Here is a 25,207-nt window from a genome sequence, read left to right as displayed (position 1 = left end):
GTACTGCATCCCTTCCATGCATCATAAGCAGACCCCATTCGACCCACTTTGCGGTGAGGAAACAAACTCAGTGGGTTAGTTTGTTCAGTCTCTCAACCAGCACCAGTCAGAAGTTGGAGGGGAACCCTCCTTTCAGCGCTCTGTACCAGGGGCTAGCCCTGCCGTTCTCTGACCTCTGTAGGGGCAGGTACTGGAGTGGCCAGAGTCCCTGAGCTCTGTCCTCTGGCCAAGGCCTTCTCTTTCCAGCGAGAAGAAGGGGAATCATTTCTCACCTCCTACCCACCCTGTACCCAGGCCCCCAAGGTGTTCAAGGTGTACCCTGAACCCCAAGGTGTCAAGAGTTAAGACAGTTTTTACTTGGGGAGGGGAGTATCTGTAGCATCTCCAAATCTGGCTGGAGTGGAGGGGCTAGGGATACAGTTGGAAGCATTGATTTGATTTTGCTGATGTTTCTGTCTCTCCTTATGGCAACACGAGCATGTCCAGAGGAGAAGGCCAGAGCAGGAAGCTGGGGAGCCCCAGATTTCCTTATACTGCATCCCCCTGAGGCATGCAGCGCCAGTCCCCTCAGGACCCCCGTGGCCAAGGATCATCCTGGACAAGGCCCTGGAGGCATTTCTCTGTAACAAACCCACTCCCAGCACCAGGCCTCTCACCCAACCCAATATATCCATCTTCTCTAAACCTTGCTGACCTCCTGCCTACCCTGTCCCCGAGGCTGTGTCCTAAACCCCAGCTCTGCAGTCTCACTCTCCAGCCCTCAGCTGGGATGGAAAGCAAGCATGGGTTCCGGATCCCCCCTCTCTGGATGGAGTTCACCCTCTTTGTGAGAGAGTTCAGGGCTGCAGTGTGAACGCTTCAGTGAGCACGAGGTGGGGGCAGTTTGAGAGGCCACAGGCCCTGTCTTTGTTTGGAAAATTCCCTACCATTCCTCTCCCACCTCCGGTCTGTGTTCTCTTCCTAAGAAAATAAAGGGCCTCTTCCTATTTCAGTCTCACAGCCTCATGAAAACGCTGAACACTTTGAGATGAATTGATTTTTATTCGAAGCCTCTGTATGTTCTAGTTTCTTTGTCCTTCCCCTCTGTTTCTGCATTTCCTGTCCCCTTCTTCCTTCTTGCTCTCTGCGTGGTGCTGGCCCACTCCTCATCCTCTCCTTCTGTCACCCCATCCTTTACTTTCCCATATTTTTCGAAAGCTCCTACCCCAGCTCTTCATTCTCCCTCCTCCTGCCTCTCTCCTTTGTCTCCCTTCCAGTTGAATGTGCTTCCCCTCCCCCAACTTCCCCTCCCCTTCCCATCTCCCCCCTCCCCAACTCCCCAGCCCCAGCCCGATAGTTGAATCAACACCTTCTGTAGATCAGGGGCACACACCTGCTCTCTGAGCAGCAGCCAGTGGGGGCTTTTATAAAATATAAACTGTGCTGAAACTATCAAATGTTTAGACAACACGAGCCTTAAGATTGGGAAAGGGAAAAGTGGGTAAATGGGAATGAGGTGAGGTGAGATATGTATTTTCCCACAGGGCTGATAAATAAATCCATTCAAACAGCATACGTATAGCTCTTAGTATTATGCTTATTGATCGGGGTTGATAATAATTTCAGAGTGTAACCTTTTGGAAGGCAGTCAGCTCTGAGGACTGTAAACCAACAATAAAATTCTAAGCCCCTCCCAAGCAAGCAAATGGACCCTTCCTCTTGAACAAAGGCATTCTCAAGTAAACACAAAACACTAGTTCAGGCCATGATGGAATGGGTGGTTGGACATGGCTCCTTGTTTTTTGTTGTTGTTGTTGTTTGTTTGTTTTTTGGTTTTTGGTTTTTTTTTTGAGAAGGCGTCGCATTCTGTCACCCAGGCTGGAGTGCAATGGCACAATCTCAACTCCCTGCAACCTCTGTCTCCTGGGTTCAAGCGATTCTCGTGTCTCGGCCTCCCAAGTAACTGGGACTACAGGCATGAGCTAATTTTTTTGTATTTTTGGTAGAGACGGGGTTTCACCATGTTGGCCAGGCTGGTCTCAAACTCCTGACATCAACTGATCTGCCCACCTTGGCCTCCCATAGCAGTGGGATTACAGGCATGAGCCACAGCGCCCAGCCAACATGCCTCATTATACCTTCCTCCCTTTGGAATTCAGGCACAGCTGACCAGTGTTAATATTAAAACAGAGACCTTAAGGTGCAGCCTGACCAAGATGGTGAAACCCTGTCTCTACTAAAACTACAAAAATTAGCTGGGCATGGTGGCTCTCGCCTGTAATCGCAGCTACTCAGCAGGCCGAGGCACGAGAATCGCTTGAACCCGGGAGGCAGAGGTTGCAGTGAGCCGAGATGGCACCTTTGCACTCCAGCCTGGGTGATAGAGCGAGACTCCGTCTCAAAAAACCCCCAAAAAACAGAGACCTTAAGACTGACAGAACAGACTGTTCGTAGCCATAAGATTCCAGTGTGACAGCAGGCCCTGAGAGAAATTGAAGTATTTTACCTCAAAATATATTTATTTGGCCTATTTTGAAATGCTCCTGCAAAGCTGTCTCTGATGCGGAATCTACATCCTATAGAGAATACCTTTCCCTTTCCAGGTCTTTTTCCAAAACCATGAGAGAATTAGCTAGGAGTCTAGCACTTTTTTTTGTTTGTTTGTTTTTTTAGACGGATTCTCACTCTGTCACCGAGGCTGGAGTGCAGTGGTGCAAGCTTGGCTTACTGCAACCTCCGCCTCCTGGGTTCAAGCAATTCTCCTGCCTCAGCCTCCTGAGTAACTCGGATTACAGGTGCCCACCACTCGCTTGGCTAATTTTTGTATTTTTAGTAGAGATAGGGTTTCACCACATTGGCCAGGCTGGTCTCGAACTTCTGACCTCGTGATCGGCCCGCCTTGGCCTCCCAAAGTGCTGGGATTACAGGCGTGAGCCACCGTGCCGGGTGGAGCCTGGCACCTTTATAAGTTGGATAACAAACATTTATTATCTCTGAAGCCTGCTACCTGAAGTCTTCACCTGTATAATAAGAACCTTAGTCTTTACAGCCCCTTATCTTAACCCAGACACTCCCTTCTATGGATTTCAGGTCTTTAGATAAACTCAACCAGCTGCCAATCAGAAAATCTTTGAATTCACCTATAACCTAAAATGTATAAAAACAAGCTGTACTCTGATAACTCTGGACACGTGTTTTCAAGATCTCCTGGGTCTGTGTTATAGGCCATGGTCACTCATATTTGGCTCAGAATAAATCTCTTCAAATATTCTACAGAGTTTGACTTTTCATCCACAGGATGGAGTTGAGATTCACCTTGACAGCAACCAATAATGAAACTTCTGCAGGTCTCATCTCCAGAAATTGGCTGAGCCATCAGTTGTTTTGGCCATGGTCATGCTTCCAGGATCTCTCCATAAAAGGTTTACACCCACCTTTGTTTCTTCCTTATTTCAATTATGTAAAGGGATTATCCTCTTGGTAAAATGAACACCTAGTAATCCAACACAAATGTTTTTACTTGCAACATTTCTGTTTACATTGTTTTATATTCTGTTTAAGAATTTCAGAGAATAGTCCCCCTCTGCAAATCACATCTGATCAAAGGAGTTATATAAAAAGCCATTAAGAGCGTAAAGTGATTCAATATCATCATTACTCGAAAACCTTATTTCCATAAATAAAAAACTCTGTAGCTGTCAACTGAAAAGGTCAACAGGTTCTATTTTTATTTTTGTTTTTGTCATATTGCTTAAAAGACAGATGATATGAAATGCCTTATAAAATCACTTACATTATGAAAGATTATCAATTATTTTATAAATTTGCCCTATTTCTAATGGTCACTGTGCCATCGTTTTTGTTTTCTGAACCTCTGAAAGAAATATATCTGTTAAATGTTCATGTCTACAAATTCTCCATTTATTCAATTGGAAAGGTTTCTGAGTGGTAAATTTAATGTACATGGTAAAGCAAGCTTGACGTTTTATACTAGGAGAAACATCACTGAACAAAATAAATCACAGAGCAGAGCAACAAGGATGTTTTTTAAAAATAGTGAAAATGGCATATGCATACAATGAAGTATTATTCAGTCTTTTTTTTTTTTTTTTTTTTAAGATGGAGTCTCATGAGGTGGCGTGATCTCAGCTCAACACAACCTCCACCTCCTGGGTTCAAGTGATTCTTCTGCCTCAGACTCCCGAGTAGCCAGTATTACAGGCACACGCCACCATGCCTGGCTAATTTTTATATTTTTAGTAGAGATGGGTTTCACCATGTTGGCCAGCCTGGTCTCCAATTCCTGACCTCAAGTGATCCTCCTGCCTCGGCCTCCCAAAATGCTGGAATTACAGGCATGAGCCACCACACCCGGCCTACTCAGTCTTAAGGGAAAAAAAGGTGATCCCGTTGCATGCTGCAACATAGATGAACCTTGAGGACATTGTACTAAATGAAATAAGCTGGTCACAAAAAGATAAATACTACACGATTCCACTTATCTGCGGTATCTGAAGAAGTCAAACTGTTAGAAACAGAAAGTAGAATGAAAGGGGAGTTGTTCAATGCGCATAAAATTTCAGTTTCGTAAAATGAAAATGTTCTAAAGAGTTACTGCACAACAATGTGCATACTATAACATTACTGTACTGTACACTCAAGATAGTTAATGGGGTAAATTTTGTTATATAATTTTTACCACAATTAAAAGAATAGTGAAAAGTAGAACTTGTCAATTCAATGTATGATATTTGAGGTTGCAAGAATTAGCCGGGCACTGAGGACAGAGATGTGACTAAGTGACAATAATTAAGTTAGGTAAATGCTGCCTTGGCAGGGTTTCAGTCACTTTTAATAGCAAAGTTACATGTCCTTTGCTCTGGAAGCCCATTATCGAGGAACATGTCCTTGTAGGTTAAGAGGAGAGCTCAAGCACTAATTCTGAATTAGGATTAGGAGGCAGAGGTTGCAGTGAGCCAAGATAGCACCACTGCACTCCAGCCTGGGTAACAGAGAGATACTCTGTCTCAAAACAAAAACAAAAACAAAAACAAAAACAAAAAAATATATTACTATTTGCAAATTTTATTTTATTTTATTTCTTTTGAGATGGAGTTTTGCTCTTGTTGCCCAGGCTGGAGTGCAATAGTGCAATCTCGGCTCACTGCAACCTCCACCTCCCAGGTTCAAGTGATTCTTCCTGCCTCAGCCCCCCAGTAGCTGGGATGACAGGTGCCCGCCACTCGCCCGGCTAATTTTTGTATTTTTAGTAGAGATGGGGTTTCACCATGTTGGCCAGGCTGGTCTCGAACTCCTGACCTCAAGTGATCGGCCCACCTTGGCCTTCCAAAGTGTTGGGATTACAGACGTGAGCCACTGCACTTGGTCACAAATTTTATTTTTAAGAAATAAATTGATCATTGTGTTTTAACATACTCGGTTGCCTTTATAATACATTATATACATATGTGTGTATATATGTACTTTTTTTTTTGAGACAGCGTCTCACTTTGTCACCCAGGCTGGAGTGCAGTGGTATGATATCAGCTCACTGCAACCTCCCCCTCCCAGGTACAAGCAATTCTCATGCCTCAGCCTCCCAAGTAGCTGGGACTATACAGGCACCTGATACCATGCCTGGCTAATTTTTTTGTAATTTTAGTAGAGATGGGGTTTGTCATCTTGGCGAGGCTGGTCTCGAACTTTTGACCTCAACTGATTTGCCCACCTCAGCCTCCCAAAGCACTGGCATTACAGGAGTGAGCCACCGCACCCAGCCCAGTATACTTTATTTTACACATTTAAAACATCACTCTAGGGGCCAGGCATGGTGGCCATGCCTGTAATCCCAGCAGTTTGGGAGGCTGAGGCGGGCAGATCACTTGAGGTCAGGAGTTAGAGACCAGCCTGGTCAACATGGAGAAAGCCCTTCTCTACTAAAAATACAAAAATTACTCGGTGTGGTGGCACATACCTGTAATCCTAGCTACTTGGGAGGCTGAGGCATGAGAACCGCTTGAACCCAGGAAATGGAGGTTGTAGTGAGCGGAGATCGTGCCACTGCCCTCCAGCCTGGGTGACAGCGAGGCTCCATCTCAAAAATAAAATAAAATAAAGCATCATCATAGGAAGAAGTCCACAGGCTTCACCAGACTACCAGAGGGGTGCATGCAACAAAAATAAGCCCATGCATTCTGCCCAGGTTTTAAGTAGGCAAGTAATCTGATTGTTGTAGCACTTCCAAGAATTCACAAAGGCAGCTCGTCCTTCAGGAGGTGGTAGCAATAGTCCAGGGGTGAGATGACGGGGACCAGAAGGAAGGTAGGAGCAGTAGCAGTGGGAAGCAGGGACAATTCAGGAGATGTGAGGGGTGTTAACAGCTTTGTGATCTGGGGCCCTGCCACTGTCTTTAGGGCCCTGCTACTTTATGCTGCTGTCTGCAGAACCTGCTGCATTCTGGAGTTGGCGCTAGTACTAATCTGCCTTGCCTACCCCATTGCCTGAACACTTTGCTCCCACACGGAGCCACTCCCCCAGCCTGTCTCCCCTGACCTCCCTTGCCCCCTGCCTGCACTAAGCAGCCCCAGCAGGCCTCATACAGACCCACTGTTTAATGCCTATGGCATCCTCATCTGGCCCAGACCTGGCTGCTCCTGAGGGACATCAAGATCCCAGAGACAATTGGCCACTTGTCCACCGAATGGGAGAGGGGCCTGAGGATTGGTTGGGAGGCGGGTGGGGAAGGGAGGAGGGTGAGGAGAATGCCAAGGGGAAGGAGGAACCAGGATTCCTGGGATTTCTGCCTCCTGAGCCAATGTCCAAGAAGGAGCTGGGCAATAAACAGAACTTGAACACACACAGGACTTTGGCCGTGCAGTCCTAAGACACGTGTTCTGGAGTGACAGCTCACAAGGCACTGGGAATCCACTGGCTTGGAGCCCCCTGTGTTATTATGGGGCCCATGACACTTAAATTACTATTCATCTAACGTTATGAGCGCTTTCCTCCTCAAACCAGCCACCTTAATCTTATCCTTGTGTCAGGGACCCAAGCTGGCCCAGCCTGGGAAAAAACCATTGATTCATGTCCAGCTCAAGGACATTACTGAAGGTGAAGATATTGGGGTGGATAGTCTCCCTTTTCCCTCCCACTGTTTTTACTAGTCTGGGCAAGGAAGGGACCAATTATAAAGTGATACCATGATCTGAGTCACTGTTACTGCACGCTTCTTCCATGCCAGGCACTGAGCTCAGCACTTTATATTCTTGCTGCATTTAACCTCACGACTAGCCTCTATGCAGGGCTTGTAATCATTTGCATTTTACATGCGAGGAAACTGAGGTTCAGGGAGGGTAAGTAGCTTGCCCTGCCTAGTATGCATGGAAGCCAGAACTGAGACCCAGGATGGTTTGATGGCACTTAGACAGGGTGAGGCCCCAGGGAATTTACTCCTCAAGCACCCAACCCATACCCCTCCAGAGCCAGGCTTTTACCTGCTGGGGCATGACAGAGCTGGCCCTGCTACTGATTCTAAAACTAAAAACCTAAGGCACAGGAAAGCCCAGATGAGGTCCTCTTCGTTTGCCAAAAGTGACTTCCTATACAGGGTGGAGAACTGTCAATGCTCAGAGGTGGTGGAGAGAAAGGGCCCATGGACCACGGCTGCCCCTTTCTCCGCCAGGGGAAGAAGTCCTCCCCGGATGAACAGGAAGCTGCTGTGCCCACCTGTGCCTCCAACCTGCTCTCCCATCTCCAGCTGGTGCCAGAGTGCTATGAGCCCCTGACAGACTCACGTCCTAGGCAGTGGCTGTCAGTGGCGGGCAACATCCCCAGAGGAGGGACAAGGTACACTTTATGCCCTCCCAAAAGGAGGCATTCAGTGCCACCCTTGCCAGCAGTTGAACTTGAACCCCGCCAAGCCTCTAGATCCAACAGCCCATTCCTAGAAAATTCAGGGGCCAGAGGAGTAAGTTAAACAGCACCACAGGAATGTAATCGACAAAATGGAGATCAAACAACCTGGTTTCTTGTTTTTGTTGTTGTTTGTTCTTTTGTTTGTTTTTGTTTTTGTTTTTTGAGACAGAGTCTTGCTCTGTTTACAGGCTGGAGTGCAGTGGCGCTATCTCAGCTCACTGCAACCTCCACCTCCCAAGTTCTAGTGATTCTCCTGCCTCAGCCTCCAGAGTAGCTGGGACTACAGGCACACACCACCACACCCAGCTAATTTTTGTATTTTTAGTAGAGACAGGGTTTCACCTTAACAAATATATAATAAGAAAAAAAAAAAAAAAGAGGAGGGAAGGGAGAAAAATTGTGCAGAAAACTATAGATTATGGCCAGGCACAGTGGCTCACACCTGTAATTCCAGCACTTTGGGAAGCTGAGGAGGGTGGATCATGAGGTCAGGAGTTCAAGACCAGTCTGACCAACATGGTGAAACGTGATCTCGGCTCACTGCAACCTCCGCCTCCCAGGTTCAAGTGATTCTCCTGCCTCAGCCTCCTAAGTAGCTGGGATTACAGGAGCATGCTACCATGCCTGGCTAATTTTTGTATTTTTAGTAGAGATGGGGTTTCACCATGTTGGTAAAGCTGGTCTTGAACTCCTGACCTTGTGATTCATGCGCCTGTGCCTCCCAAAGTGCTGGGATTACAGGCACGAGCCACCTCGCCTGGCCTAATTTTTATTTTTTATTTTGTAGAGACAGGGTCTCACTATGTTGCCCAGTATCGTGGAGTTTTTTAAAAATTGTTTTCAGAGGTTCAATAAAATGCTTGTCAAGTGTCTGTTTAGGATAAAGTCCTAAATTTGTACTATGGCTTCCAAATCCAACCCCCGCCATCTTTGTGGCCACATCTCCAGCCCTCCCCTCAGTACCCTCCCCCAGCCTCTGCTTCCGCCCCACAGCTCTTCATGCCAGGGCCACATTATGACCTTTGTGGACCTCAGGCACTTTTGCCTTCACAGGTCCCTTTCTCTGTAAATTATAGTTTACAATTTGTAAACTATAATTATAGTTTATAAGTGTGTTACTGTAAAGATGAGTACATAATTATTATATATTAAAGCATTTTCTTTTATTTAAGAGTTCATTCTTTTCCTTGTGAAATTCAAAATGGGCTCCTTTTGATATGGTAGGCCCGGGCATATACCTGCTGTCTCCCCAGATACTCTCCCATCTACCCCTTTCAGCTTAGTAAGCTCCACTCCCCAATGCAGAAGCCTTCCCTGACTTCCCCAAGTGCCCTGACCCCAGTATATGCCCTCCTGACCCCTCCTCCTTTGTGCTTCATGAGAAATATCACAGGTAGGAATCACATATTAATGTGGGTGATTATTTGCTTGACATGTGTGTTCTCCACTGAGTTGTCCATCTCTGCACCCCTAGCATCTAGCCCAGGCCTGGCATAATTTGCTGACTGTAGTTAGCAACAAGGTGTTGTATGCTAGAAAATTGCGAAGAGAGGAGATTGAAGTGTTCTCACCACAAATAAATGATAAGCATATGAAGTAATGCCTATGTTAATTAGCTTGACTTAGCCATTCCACTATGTATACATTTTACAAAGCATCATGTTGTATGCCATAAATATGTACAATTATATTTGTCAGTTACAAATAAAAAAATGCAAGCCAGGTGCGGTCACTCACGCCTGTAATCCCAGCACTTTGGGAGGCCAAGGCAGGTGGATCCAGGAGCTCGAGACCAGCCTGCCCAACATGGTGAAACCCCATCTCTACTAAAAATACAAAAATTAGCCAGGCGTGGTGGCAGGCACCTGTAATCCCAGCTACTTGGGAGGCTGAGGCAGGAGAATTGCTTGAACCTGGGAGGTGGAGGTTGCAGTGAGCTGAGATTGTGCCACTGCACTCCAGCCTGGACGACAGAGCAAGACTCCATTTCAAAAAATGAAAAATAAATAAAAACCAAACACTGCAGAGAAGCATTCTTTCTAGACAGATACTAAAAGAAAGACCCTGCTGACTATAAGTTATTTGAAGCATGGCCTATGTCTAGCTTGCTCTCGGTAGTGTCCCTAGTGATGGGCACACTCTAGGTGCCCAATAAATATGTCAACATATAGCGTTGACACAGTGTTGACTGACTGAATGGTGATCCTGGGGGCCTGGAGATGGAGGCTGGGGACAGCAGGGACAGCTGGAAGGAGACTGCCGCCTTGCCCCGGTGACAGACAGAGGAAGGCACTTCATAGTCAGCACAAGGTGAGGAGTTAGGGTCCTTTTAGGGGTCGGATTACCAGCCTCAGAGAGAAAGAATTCCTCTTATCTGGAAAACCGGGCAGATTGCAAAGTAGGGAATAAGGCAAGGAGAGGACAGCGGGCAGCAAAGATAATGAGCTCACCTACGACTTTTTAAGTGTATGGTGTTCTCAGCACACCTGGGTGAAGAAGCCCAGAGGGCAGTGTGGACGAAGGGTCAGGAATTCAGGAATCTGAAAGGGCGGATTTGGGTGTCGCAGCACCCAGATGGTGGTTGTCCTCTCCCAAGTGCGTCAAATTGCCTTGCTTTTGCTCTGAGGCTGGAAAACCAACATGATAGCAGCTATGGCTCTCTTCAGAGCTCTTGGAGAGAAAGAGGAAACTTCGCTAAGACAAGGATGCGATCTGATCCCAGAGGTGAGACAGAAACTGGAGAGAACCGGACTAATCCTCTCAACCGGGGACTGGAACTGTAACAGCCGTCAGTTACATCTACTGAGTCATAGTCCAAGCTGAAGTTTAAGAAAACAAGCACACAGGAACACATAGAGAGGCAGACTGAGCCAGAATCAGACTGTTCTGTTTAGTTAGAAGTACTGGTTTGGACCTACTGGATCCACTTTTAGCCCATGCCTAGACTGGAACCACTTCTCATTCCGGGTGCGTCCTTGCTCTGAAATGGGCCTATGAGTCACTGGGAAAGAGGATTCGATTAACAAAGATTCAGTCAGACTACAGCTGTGGCCAAAAAGCAGGGTGCGCCTGCCAGGGCCTTCCCCTTAGGCAGCCGGGTGGCCATGCACCCAGTTCATTCCTGCTGCCTGCCACTGTGTCCCCAAGCTCGCCATCAGGGGCATGACTTTGGGTGGAGGCATGGCAGCCTCCAAGGTTCTCATTTCAAAATACAAATGTCCCCTTCATAGCAGCACATTCCAGTGGCTAAGAACTTGTTGCAATTTTGTTTTTCTTTCTTTTAAAATTTATTTTAATTTATTTTAATGTCTCAGTCTGCTGCCCAGGCTGGAGTACAGTAACACGATCATAGCTCACTGCAGCCTCAAACTCCTGGGCCCTAGCAATTCTGCGCCTCAGCTTCCCTAATAGCCAGGAATACAAATGTGAGCCACCATGCCTTGCTTCAATATTTAATATTATATTCAATATTTAATATTACATTTACGATATTGTACAACCATCACCACTATTTCCAAAACAGCCTCCTGCATAGCTCGGACCACAGGCATGTGCCACCACACCTGGCTGCAAATTTGTTCTTTATTCCCTTTTTTTCTTGTGGGTTAACTAGAATCAGGATCCCGAGAGAAAGGGGTTTTAACGAGGGAAGGGAAGGACAAATGGAGTTGTGTAATTTGGTCTGATACAGGGTGTGGGGTACATCTCCAAGGCTGTAGGTATAGGGTAGAGTGGGGAGGGGTACAGCATGGGAGGGGTCTACATAAAATGAACTGTCCTATCCCAGCTGCGTGGAGAACAGACACTGAAAGGAGTCCAAGAGAGGCTAATTCTTCGAGAAGCTCACATCTGGCTGGACGCAGTGGCTCACGCCTATAATCCCAGCACTTTGGGAGGCCGAGGTGGGCGGATCACCTGAGGTCAGAAGTTCAAGACCAGCCTGGCCAACATGGTGAAACCCCCTCTCTACTAAAAATACAAAAATTAGCCAGGTGTGGTGGTGCACACCTGTAATCCCAGCTACTCAGGAGACTGAGGCAGGAGAATCACTTGAACCCGGAAGCGGAGGTTGCAGTGAGCCCAGGTCACACTAATGCACTCAGCCTGAGTGACAGAGCAAGGCTTCACCTCAAAATAAATAAATAAATAAATAAATAAATAAATAAATAAATAAATAAAAAGGAAAATAAATGAGCAGCACACATCCCCTCACATCCTGTGTGCCTCCAGGGATTGTTCTCAGGGTCCATATACATTCCATGGTTGTTCCCCAACTGTATAGAAGATTTCTTCTAGGCAGGGCCTTTCTTTTTCTTTTTTTTTTGAGACAGAGTCTCACTCTGTTGCCCAGGCTGGAGTGCAGTGGCACGATCTCAGCTCACTCCAACCTCCGCCTCCTGGATTCAAGCAATTCTTCTGCCTCAGCCTCCTAAGTAGGTGGGATTACAGGTGTGTGCCACCACGCCTGGCTTATTTTTGTGTTTTTGGTAGAGACAGGGTTTCACCTTATTGGCCAGGATGGTCTCGAACTCCTGACCTCAAATGATCTGCCTGCCTCGGCCTCCCAAAGTGCTGGGAGGATTACAGGTGTGAGCCACCGTGCCCAGCCAGGGCCTTTCTTCTGTATCCTTCAGGCAACACACTGGTCACATACTCTGTGCTGAAATAAGACACGCTGATTGGTGGCTGAGGGAGAAAAGCCCAGTTAGAAGTTAAGCATTCAACAGGCATACCAGTCACCTTCAACAGGCTTTGGTAACAACCACAGCATCTGCAGACAACAAAGAGCTCCACAAACAGCTATAGTCTCTACAAATGACTGAGATTCTGCCAACACCTGCTAGTTCTGCAAACAGATGCATATTTTATAACAATTACAATTTTAAAGTGTAATTTAAAATGTTTTATTTACTTTTTTTTTTTTTGAGATGGAGTCTTGCTCTGTAGCCAGGCTGGAGTGCAGTGGTGCAATCTCGGCTCACTGCAACCTCCGCCTCCTGGGTTCAAGCGATTCTCCTGCCTCAGCCTCCCCAGTGGCTGGGACTGCAGTTGCACACCACCACGCCCAGCTAATTTTTGTATTTTTTGTAGAGACGGGGTTTCACCATGTTGGCCAGGATGGTCTTGATCTCTTGACCTTGTGTTCTGCCCGTCTTGGCCTCCCAAAGTGCTGGGAGTACAGGCGTGTGCCACCATGCCTGGCCTTAAACATTTTTTTTTAATTACAAACTAAAGGCTATGAAAATCGGGATGTGCTCTGCAAATAGCTGCAGGATCTGTGAACAGCTGAAGGCTTTGCAAAAAGTGACAAGATCTGGCCGGGCACTGTGGCTCACACCTGTTATCCCAGCACTTTGGGAGGCTGAGACTGGCAGATCATTTGAGGCCAGGAGTTTGAGACCAGCCTGGCCAACATGGTGAAACCCCATCTTTACTAAAATACAAAAATTAGCCAGGCATGTTGGTGCATGCCTGTAGTCCCAGCTACTTGGGAGGCTGAAGTGGGATGACTGTTTGAGCCCAGGAGGTGGAGGTTGCAGCCCAAGATCGCACCACTGCACTCCAGCCTGGGTGACAGAGTGAGATTCCATCTTAAAATAAATAAGTACATAAATAAATAAATAAATAAATCTGTAATCACCTCCAGTCTGCAAGCAACTGCAGATTTCACAAATAGCCATAGCCTCTGCAAAAAGATGGACGATTAAATAAAATACTATAACTACAAGCCCAAACCTTAGAACACAATTAGAGCTTTTCAAAACTGATTGCCATCTACTCTTTCCACAAGAAATAATATCTTAGGATAAACATGGGAAGGGATGGAGAAAGCCCAGTAAATTTGATACATACAAGAGGTTAGGGGCTCTGGTTGGGTTGGAAAGTGTTGAGTTAATTCAACAATCATTGATGGAACCATTTTATGTGCTAAAAATGGTGCCAGGCACAACAGAAATATGGAGAACCATGTTCTCGTTGCTCATGGCAATTCAAACAGTCCCTGGGCCCCTGCTTATAGGACTGGGAATACCTGCATGCAGCTCAGATTTATTTCCTTCTGCATCATGATTACTGTGTACCTGGTTCATGCCACTGGTTATCAATGGGAGCAAAAAAACCTATCATAATTTACCTGAATACTGCAAATAAAGATGATTGACAACTTCGCTAAAGGTTGCTGGCATCAGGGTTGGGACAGTCTTCTCTGTGAGGACTTCTCTGTGCCACTCTATGGCAAAGAATGGACCAGGACTGGGAGCAGGACCCCATGCCTGGCACTGCCCCAGAACATGATCCCCACATGCTGTTGTGTGTCTTTGAGGGCCCAAGAAGCATGAGAATGATGCTGAAACATTTGCTCAGTCAAAGCAGGCTTCTGGCAAGAAGAGATGAGCCCTGAACATATCCACGAGCTGAGGTCTGGGGAGAAAGATGGCTATTGAGATGAGAGGAAGGAGTGGTTCTGGGGGAATGTTGAAGCCAATGCAGACACTCTCTGGCCATCTGGCCTTGGGAAGATAATTTAGCTTTCTGAGTGTCAGTTTCATTTTCTATGGATAATGGGCATAACAAAAGCACCTACCTCATAGGATGGTTGTGAGGATTAAATGAATTCATGTGAGTAATGTGCTCAGAACAGTGATGGCATGCAGTTAGCTCTGTCTCCTGTAGTTAGTTAGAGGACAATGATGACGGTGGTGGTGACGATGCTGATGCTGATGTTGGTAATAGAGATTATGTCAGTTTCCTAGAACTGCCCTAACGAAGTTCCACAAACTGGATGGCTTAAACAACAGAAATTTATTGTTTCGGCCAGGCGCAGTGGCGCACGCCTGTAATCCCACCACTTCGGGAGGCCGAGGCAAGCAGATTTCCTGAGGTCAGGAGTTTGAGACCAGCCTGGCCAACATGGCAAAACCCCGTCTCTACTAAAAATGCAAAAATTAGCCAGGTGTGGTGGTGGGTGCCTGTAATCCTAGCTACTTGGGAGGCTGAGGCAGGAGAATCGCTTGATCCTGGGAGGAGGAGGTTGCAGTGAGCCAAGATTGTACCACTGTGCTCCAGCCTGGGCAACAAAGTGAGACTTTGTCTCAAAAAAAAAAAAAAAAAAAAAAATTATTCTCTCACAGTTCTGGAAGCTAGACGTCCGAGATCAAGGGGTCAGAAGGGCTAGTTTCTTCTGATGGTTATGAGGAAGAATCTGTTTGATGCCTCTCTCCCTGCTTCTGGAAATTTGCTGGCAATCTTTGGCTTGTAGACTGCTATGGTTTGAATGTTCCCTCCAAAACTCACATTGAAACTTAATCCCCAATGTGGCAGTGTTGAGCAGTGAGGCCTTTAAGAGGGGATTGGGTCATGAAGGCTCTGTCCTCATAATTTGTGGATTAATGGATTAAGGAGCTAATGGGTTATTATGGGAGGGGGACTGTTGGCTTTATAAGAAGAGGAAGAGAGACCCGTCAACTTAAAACTGACAAATCTATAAATGCAGAAAGAAGAGCTCTCAACCTTTTTTTTCTTTTCTTTTTTTCTTTTTTCCTCACTCTGTCGCCGAGTCTGGAGCGCAGTGGCGTGGTCTTGGCTCACTGCAACCTCCACCTCCCAGGTCCAAGCAATTCTCTTGCCTAACCCTTCCGAGTAGCTGGGACTACAGGCGCCTGCCACGACACCCAGCTACTTTTTGTATCTTTAGTAGAGACGAGTTTTGCCATGTTGGCCAGGCTGGTCTCGAACTCCTGACCTCAAGTGAACCACCCACCTTGGCCTCCCAAAGTGCTGAGATTACAGGCATAAGTCTGGCCAGAAGAGCTCTTAATCTTATAAAAGGTTATGGTTTGCAAGGTGGCCATTCTAACAGGCTGAGAAGCGCAGCCTCTGCCAGAGTACTTTAGCAGGCACTTGGAGGCTGGGGAGGGTGGGACAGGGATTTCTACTGAATGGGTTGGCCAAGTATACATATTCAACAGGTTACAGGAGGAGGTATAAATATTCATGAAAGGGGCTGCACACATAAACAAACATGCGTATTACGTGTATCTCATGTTTGCTTTTGGGTGGAGGCTTAACATTTAAATATATTACAATTAGGACTTATATGTCAAAAGGTGAAGCAGGAACACAAAGACAATTCAAGTGTGCGGCCTCTGTAAACCAGCCAGAACCAGTCCGCGGTCGGTGGTCTTACCTGGAGAGTTACTGAAATCAGTCTCTTGTCCGATCAAAAGTGTATTTATGGCTGGTGGAACGGGAGGCCAGTTAGTCGGTGCCTGGCAGTAGATGGTCTGCAATTGTTTCAGTATTGCTTATCTCCAGGCCAGTGCTTGTTTAGCTGCTAGAGAAAAGGGAAAACCTTGTGGCCGCTAGAACATTGCTTATTCTTTAAGTGTAGGGGGTGTGACTTAATTCATGCCAGGCATAGCCTTAGGTCCTGTTCATACTCTGGTATCTTACTACTATAGAGTCCATTCTGTCAGTCTTATGATCTCTATTTTAACATTAATACCGGTCAATTGTGTCTAAACCACAGAAGGGTAGGGATATAACAGGGCATATCTGACCTCCTGTTCTATCATGACTGGGAACTCAGTTTTTAAGGTTTCTCTGGGGTCCTCTTGGCCAAGGGTGTCCGCTCAGTTGATTGTGAGGCTTAGGACTTTATTTTTAGTCCTCAGACCTGAGCCAGAAGGTCAGCATGCTCAGCTCTCTTGCCATGCCATGACCTGCACTGCCTCAGGATCCCGCAAAGAGTCCCCTCTAGCAAGAAGGATATCACCAGTGCAGCCCCTCAGTCTTAGACTTCTCAGCCTCCATAACTGTAAGAAATACATTCCTTGTCTTTATAAATTCCCCAGTTTCAAGTATTCTGTTATAAGCAACAGAAAGCCGACAAAGACATAGACCCATCACCTTGATCTCTGCCTTCCTGATCATATGGCATTCTCCCTGTGTGTGTCTCTCTCTGTGTCCAAATTTCCCTTGTTTTATGAGGACAGAAGTCATACTGAATTAGGGCCCACTCTCGTGACCTCACCTTCACTTGATTCTGCAAAAACCCTATTTCCAAATAAAGGTCACATTCTGAGGTACTGGGAGTTGGGACTTAAACATCTTTTGTGGGGATACAATTCAACCGATAATAGTGATGATGATGGTGGTGGTGATGATGATGATGATGATGATGATGATGGTGATAGTGGAGGGGGAGGAGAAGAAAGATATTCTTTGAGATAGAATTTCATACTTTACTTTGAATCCTCTTATTTCCAAGGTGGAAGACCCTCAGGGACTTTCTACCTGGAATGCTCCCAGCACCACTACCATTTTTCAGTTTGTTACCTCTCCTTTCCCTCCTCCAAGTTGAGCTTCAGTGTTATATCCTCAGAGAGGCCATCTATGACCACCCCATCTAAAGTGGCTTCCTACATTCTTCTGTCTACAGCCCCTACACAGGCCTCTTCATAACCACAATACACATCAATTTGTTGGTTTACAGGTGTGATATCTGTCCATTCCATTAGACTCTGCCATGAGGGTAAGGATCTTGTCTGTTTTGCTCACCAAAGTGTATCCAGCCATTAGCACTGTGGGTGGCAACGGGTAGAGGCTTAATACATATCTGTTAAACTAATGAATGAGAGAATTAATGAGAAAACAAATGAGACTATAAGTGCCTGTGAATAGGCAATACTCATGTCTTTCCTTTTTCTTGCCTCTCTGCCTGAAAGCAGGCTCCATGCACAGTGGGGTTGGAAAAAATGCCTGTTTGTTGCCTAGCATCAGACCTTGCCCATTTTAGGCCCATAATAAATACCTATAGCATTGAATTGCGATTGACTCCACCCTGCCATGACTGGGTGACTTTGGGCTTGTGATTCCCTATTCTCTGTTTTGAGCACCCCCTCCAAATCTAAGACAGAGGTCCACATGGTGTGGGAAGGTCAACCAGGAAGGCAGAAAGAAGTTGTTTCAGCCGGGAGTGCTGTATCGATATTCCCAAGGCTCAGAGCAAGCAAAGCATGAGGCTATGTTGTTTTATAAGTCTCTGTATAAACAGACAGCGGGGGAGCACTCAACTGTGACAGATGATAAGACATAATGTGTCATAAGTCAGCTTTCATCCCAGATGAGCCCATATTTAGTATTTTCTCAGGTGCAGCTCTTCCCTTGCCCCAGCACAGATTGCATCACCTGTTGCCCTGGGGGACAAGGGGTTAATCTGGAGGCTGGAAAATAAATAAGCACACACTCCATGACAACAGTGCCACTCCCACACTCAGAACACCCTCTCGGAGCAATGACCCCGTGCTACAAAGCATATTACAATAATCTCCTCTTTAACTTCTATGCAGTTTGCAAAGCATCTGGGTACACTACTTTATTATTTTCCTAATAATTTATTTTGAAATCTTTTAAAATTTACAGAAACATTGCCAGAACAGTACAAAGAATTTCCTTATCCCCTTCACCCTGATTCTTGAACATTTCATCACATCTGCTTCATCATCCTCTCTTTTTATATACACCCAGTCATCTTTTTCTTTTTTTTTTTTGCAATTTATTGATAGTGTTATTTTTTTATTTTCTTTTATTTTCTTTATTTCTTCTAAAAACTAAACAAAAATGGGATACATGTGCAGAACGTGCAAGTTTGTTACATAGGTATATGTGTGCCATGGTGGTTTGCTGCACCTATTGACCCATCCTCTAAGTTCCCTCCCCTCACCTACCACCCCACAGCAGGCACTAGTGTGTGTCATTCCCCTGTCTGTGTCCATGTGTTCTCAATGTTCAACTGCCACTTATCATGAGAACATGCGGTGTTTGGTTTTATGTTCCTGTGTTAGTTTGCTGAGGATGATGGTTCCTGTGTTAGTTTGCTGATCAGATGCTTGTAGATGTGTGGTGTCATTTCTGAGGTCTCTATTCTGCTCTATTGGTCTATGTGTCTGTTTTGGTACCAGTACCACGCTGTTTTGGTTACTGTAGCCTTGTAGTATAGTTTGAAGTCAGGTAGTGTGATGCCTCCAGCTTAGTTCTTTTTGCTTAGGATTGTCTTGGCTATACAGGGTCTTCTTTGATTCCATATGAAATTTAAAATAATTTTTTTCTGGCTCTGTGAAGAATGCCAATGGTAGTTTGATGGGAATAGCACTGAATCTATAAATTACTTTGGGCAGTATGGCCATTTTCACGATATTGATTCTTCCTATCCATGAAGATGGAATGTTTTCCCATTTGTTTGTGTCCTCTCTTATTTCTTGAGAAGTAGTTTGTAGTTCTCCTTGAAGAGGTCCTGCACATCACTTGTTAGCTGCATTCCTAGGTATTTTATTCTCTTTGTAGAGATTGCAAATGGAAATTCATTCATGATTTAGCTCTCTGCTTGCCTATTGTTTGTGTAAAGGAATGCTTGTGATTTTTGCACATTGATTTTGTATCCTGAGACTTTGCTGAAGTTGCTTATCAGTTCAAGAAGTTTTGGGGCTGAGATGATGGGTTTTTCTAAATATAAAATCATGTTGTCTGCAAACAGAGACAACTTGACTTTCTCTCTTCCTATTTGAATACCCTTTATTTATTTCTCTTGCCTGTTTGCCCTGGCCAGAACTTCCAATACTATGTTGAATAGGAGTGCTGAGAGAGAACATCCTTGTTTTGTACCTGTTTTCAAAGGGAATGCTTCGAGCTTTTGCCCATTCAATATGATACTGGTTGTGGGTTTGTCATAAATAGTTCTTATTATTTTGAGATATGTTCCATCAATACCTAATTTATTGAGAGTTTTTAACATGAAGGGATGTTGAATTTTATCAAAGGCCTTTTCTGCATCTATTGAGATAATCATGTGGTTTTTGTCTTTAGTTCTATTTATGTGATAGATTATGTTTATTTATTTGCATATGTTGAACCAGCCTTGCACCCTGATTCTTGAACATTTCACCACATCTGCTTCATCATCCTCTCTTTTTATATATGCCCATTCATCTTTTTCTTTTTTCTTTTTTTTTTTTTTTCTGAGGCAGTGTCTTACTCTATCACCCAGGCTGGAGTGCAGTGATGCAATTGTAGCTTACTGCAATCTTGAACTCCTGGGCTCAAGCAATAGTCCAGCCTCAGTCTCCTGAGTAGCCAAGACAATAGGCACGTGCCACCATGCCTAGATAATTTTTTAAATTCTTCATATGTGTTTTGGGGGTGGGGAGGGTTCGTGATGTTGCCCAGGCTGGTCTTGAACTCCTGGCCTCAAGAAATCTTTCTGCTTCCATCTCCCTAAGTGCTGGAAGTACAGACGTGAGCCACTGCGCTTGGCCTTTCCATTCATCTTTTTCTGAATTTGAGATGCAGACATGATGCCCATCAATATAGGAATAATCACCTACCTAAATTCTTCATCAGCTGGTCAAATTAGGGAATTGACCTTGGCACAATAAACCATTCAATCTACAGATCCTGTTCAAGTGTTGCACATTGTCCCAAGAATGTCTATTTTGTGGGAGAGGTGGGAGGTGGAGGGTGGTGGGGGAGGGGAGAAGTCCAGGAGGGAATCCAGGAGCATGCATTACATTTAGTTGTCATGTCTCTCCCATCTTCTTCAATCTATAACAGTTTCTTCATCTTTCCCTGCATTTTGTATGCTTAGCAGTCTTAAAAAGGTCAGGCCTTTTATTCTATAGGATGACTTTCAACTTGAGTTCCTCTGGTGTTTCCTCATGACCAGACTCAGGCCATGCATGCATTTTTGACAATAAATACCACAGGAATGTTTCTGGGCCTTTGTCCCTTGGTCAAGTTGGTGTCTTCCAGACTTCTCCATCAGAGTCCCCATCTCCCCTTTGTAATTAATAAGTATTTTGTGGAGAGATAATATGAGATTATGCCAATATGCCAATCCTCTTCAAACCTCTGTGCACCAGCTTTGACATCTGTTGACAACTCCCATCTGAATCAAACACCACTACGGTGGTTGCCAGTGGTGATTTTTCTATCATTCCTTCTACCATTTAGTAGTTGTCATTCTACTATAAGAAAAACCTTCCTTTCTCCCCGAGTTGTTTGTTTGTTTGTTTATATCAGGATGGACTCATGGATTCCTATTTTACTTAGGTGGTTGAAATCCGTTAATATTATTGTTTATTTTGGTGCTCAAATTGTCCCAGATTGGACCAAACCAATCCCCTTCAAGCTGGCCCCTTGTGTCCTTTGACTTGTCGCCATCATTCTTGGAGCGTTTCCTTACTTTCTGGCATAATAAAATGTTCCAGGCCCATTTTCACTTTCCTTGCTTCAGCCCTGGAATAGGGAGCCCTGATTCCTTTTTGTGAAGAGTGATGTTTAGAAACCAAGATATGAGAGCTTGGTGTGCTTGTGGTTACTGGGGTGACATAACTTCTAGGCCCTTTCAAGGATTAGAGCTAGGATACACACACATACACACATACATACACAACCAATTTCCATCGTTTGCTAATTCACTGGCAACACGAATTAGCAAATGCTGACCCATTGCTCCTAGGACAAATACAGGGTTAGGTTCCATGAGCCTCTCTGGTCACAACATTTTCATCAAACAACCAATACATAACCTCATTTTATGTGTGTTTTGGTTTGAAGACACCTCATTTAATATATATGGTTAATTCATGAACATCGAACTCATGGCCACCAGCACTGTAACTTCTGGAACAAAGCTTATCTACCATGTATATTCTTTCATCACGGACACATCACAGCCTTCTTGTGCTTAGGCACACCAGATAGCTCTACAGCAGTGCCCTTGAAGTCTATTTGCAACAGCAAAACACCAACAAAAAGCACAAAAATGTAAAACATATGACACCAAATAGACTGCAAAAAGAATACTTGTTTACAGTAAAGCACTGAAATGAGAAGGCAGAGTGTCACCTTATTCAGCCTCAGCTGGGGCCACATGTACACCAGGCAACTCATATTTTCCCCTGCTTTGTACATGTCCAAGAATGACTGCAAAAGTGCCATGGGTATTGATTTTGGAGTTAGAGATAAATTTTAGCAAGAGGGCAAATTTATATATACAGAATCCCTGAATAATGAAGATCAACTGGCCGGGCACAGTGACTCATGCCTGTAATCCCAGAACTTTGGGAGGCCGAGGTGGGCAGATCACCTGAGGTCAGGAGTTTGAGACCATCCTGGCCAACATGGTGAAACCCTGTCTCTACTAAAAATACAAAAATTAGCTGGGCATGGTAGTGCATGCCTGTAATCCCAGCTACTCGGGAAGCTGAGGCAGAAGAATCACTTGAACTTGGGAGGTGGAGGTTGCAGTGAGCTGAGATCATGCCACTGTACTCCAGCCGGGGCAACAGAGTGAGACTCTGTCTTTGAAAAAAAAAAAGATCAACTATACATACATACACATACATTATACATACACAACACACAGATATCTATAGCTATTTTAAAATCTAAGTATAATTTAAAATCATGAGTTCAGCTGGATGCAGTGGCTCAAGCCTGTAATCCCAGCACTTTGGGAGGTCGAGGTGGGTAGATCACGAGGTCAAGAGATTGAGACCATCTTGGCCAACATGGTGAAACCCCGTCTCTACTAAAAACACAAGAATTAGCTGGGCGTGGTGGCGGGCACCTGTAGTCCCAGCTACTTGGGAAGCTGAAGCAGGAGAATGGCTTGAACCTGGGAGGTGGAGGTTGCAGTGAGCTGAGATCGTGCCACTGCATTCCAGCCTGGCGACAGAGCGAGACTTCGTCTCAAAAATAAAAAACAAAAAAGAATTATTAAAAAAAAAATCATGAGTTTGTGCCAATGCTTCTGATTCCAGTACCAAACCTCAAAGTTTTTTCCAGCCTTCCTCCTTTCGCAGTAACCATCATTGCTCCTAGGAAAGTGAGTAAAACGCCCCTCTGACAGTGGGAAACTTACCTCCCATCACCCTCAATATAGTTACTTACTTGCTTCCCTCTGCCTGCAGCCTCTGGGCTGTGTCTTCAACAGTGCTTCTGGGTGACCCCTATCCTACTACCCTCCCTGCCTCACTTCCTGGACTGCCTCTTGTGCTGACAGTTATAGCTAAGAGACAAAGGGGCCAGGGATGGGGAGGAAGGGAAGCTCAGGTACACTGTTAATCTCATACTGGGCTTAGCTAGTCAGGGTGTGTATTCTTTACACATTTTACAGATGAGGCTCAGAGCAGTTGAGCATCTTGCCTGATGGTAACAGTGAGTAACTCCAAGAGCAGAGGGAATCAGATGTGTTGGGTCTTTGAGCCGTGCTTCTCAATCCAGTCAGCATATTAAAATCCACTGGGGAGCTTTTCAGAAAGATTGTTGCTCAAGCCTCACTTCCCAGGAAATTAGAAGGAAATCTCTGGAGTTGGGATGCTGGCAGTATGTTTTTTAAAAGCTCTCTGGGGCATCTCAGTGTGTAGCCAGGGTTGAGAGCCACTGCTTTTTTTTTTTTTTTTGAGACAGAGTCTCACTCTGTCACCAGGCTGTAGTGCAGTGGGGTGATCTCGGTTCACTGCAACTTCCAGCTCCTTGGTTCAAGCGATTCTCCTGCCTCAGCCTCCTGAGTAGCTGGCATTACAGGCACGCACCACCATGCCCAGCTAATTTTTGTATTTTTAGTGGAGACGGGGTTTCACCATGACCAGGATGGTCATGATCTCCTGACCTTGTGATCCACCCGCCTCCACCTCCCAAAGTTCTGAGATTACAGGCGTGAGCCACTACGCCTGGCGAGAATCACTGCTTTAGGGCCACATAACTTCAGATCAAATCTCCGCTGTTCAGCCTATGAGCCATGCCATCTTGAGTAAACCTCTACCCCTGGATAAGCCTCAGTTTATCCATCTGTAAAATGGAATAAATATTACCTAGCTCAAGTGTTGAATCTTTGCCTGCAGTACTATTTGTTTGTTTGTTTATTTATTTATTTATTTATTTATTTTAAGACAGAGTCTTACTCTGTCTTGCAGGCTAGAGTGCAATCAATCGTGCAATCTTGGCTCACTGCAACCTCTGCCTCCCAAGTTCAAGCGATTTTCCTGCCTCAGCCTCCTGAGTAGCTGGGATTACATGTGCCCATTACCACGCCTGGCTAATTTTTTGTATTTTTAGTAGAGATGGAGTTTTGCCATGTTGGACAAGCTGGTCCCGAACTCCTGACCTCAGGTGATCCACCCACCTTGGCCTTCCAAGGTGCTGGGATTACGGGTGTGAGCTACCACGTTCAGCCACCTGCAGTACTTTCATATAATGAATATCATTGACCTCTCTCTCATTCATCCAGCAAACCCTTGATTCTTACGACTCTCCCCTTGCTCTCCACCCAGTCCAGGAGAGGCCATGAGACTCCTCCCTTCTGGGGTCCTTCTCACTCCACACAACCTTCCGTCACCATGCTTTCCTTCTCCTCTTACACCATATTTTCCCAGATGTTTTTTCAAATGTTACCCCCTTCAAGAGGCCTTCCTAAATTGGCTGAGCCCTCACTATCTCCTGCTTCTGAGCCACAAAAAAAAAAAATATATATATATATATATAGAGAGAGAGAGACAGGGTCTTGCTGTGTCATTCAGGATGGAGTGCAGTAGCACAATCATAGCTGAATGCAGCCTTGAACTCCTGGCTCCTGTGATCCTCCCACCTCAGCCTCCCTAGTAGCTGGGACTACCTTGCCAGCACAAGCCATCTCACCTGGCTTCAATATTTAATATTATATTCAATATTTAATTCAATATCACATATTCAGTATTTAATATTACAGTCATAATATTGTATAACCATCATGACTATTTCCAAAAATTTCCATCATCCCAAACAAAAACTCTGTATTCATTAAGCAATAACTCTCATTGCCCCTGGTAACCTCCAAACTACTTTCTATCTCTGTAAACTTGACTATTCCAGATATTTCATATGGGTGGAATCATACGGTATTTGTCTTTTCCTGTCTGATTTCCTCCACTTAGCATGTTTTCAGGGTTCACCTGTGTTGTGGCATGTATCACAACATTATTCATTTTTATGACTGAATGATATTCTATAGTATTTATGCACCATGTTTTGTTTATCCATGTGCGTGTCTGTGGACATTTGGGTTGCTTCCTTTTGAAGTGCTAGGATTACAGGCATGAGCCTCTGCACCTGCCCACCTCCCTCTTCCAATCCTGATTTAACTTCTCAGTAAAAGAGAGATATTCTAGGTTTTTATCAAGGCTCATTACCTTGGAACTTGAGCTCTGTCTAGTCTGGTCTTAAATTGGCCATCTTCTCAATGCCCCCTGCATCTTCTCACCCGTTAAACTGGGCCACA

The 25,207-nt window shown here is 45.1% G+C and overlaps 1 long non-coding RNA gene across 1 annotated transcript in view; it reads right to left on the bottom strand.

Annotated features, from left to right (window-relative positions):
• Window positions 1–2,797: 2,797 nt before the first annotated feature.
• The window catches only part of LOC144340365 (uncharacterized), a 53,467-nt gene continuing 31,057 nt past the window's right edge, over window positions 2,798–25,207 (bottom strand). The window contains exon 2 of the long non-coding RNA XR_013416426.1: window positions 2,798–2,932. This is a non-coding gene — a long non-coding RNA (uncharacterized LOC144340365). The remainder of the gene's footprint in view (window positions 2,933–25,207) is intronic.

Source organism: Macaca mulatta, chromosome 4, assembly GCF_049350105.2.
Source record: "Macaca mulatta isolate MMU2019108-1 chromosome 4, T2T-MMU8v2.0, whole genome shotgun sequence".
Classification (NCBI taxonomy): domain Eukaryota; kingdom Metazoa; phylum Chordata; class Mammalia; order Primates; family Cercopithecidae; genus Macaca; species Macaca mulatta.
Note: the sequence above shows the minus strand (reverse complement) of the source record. Positions and strands in the feature narration are given on the sequence as shown.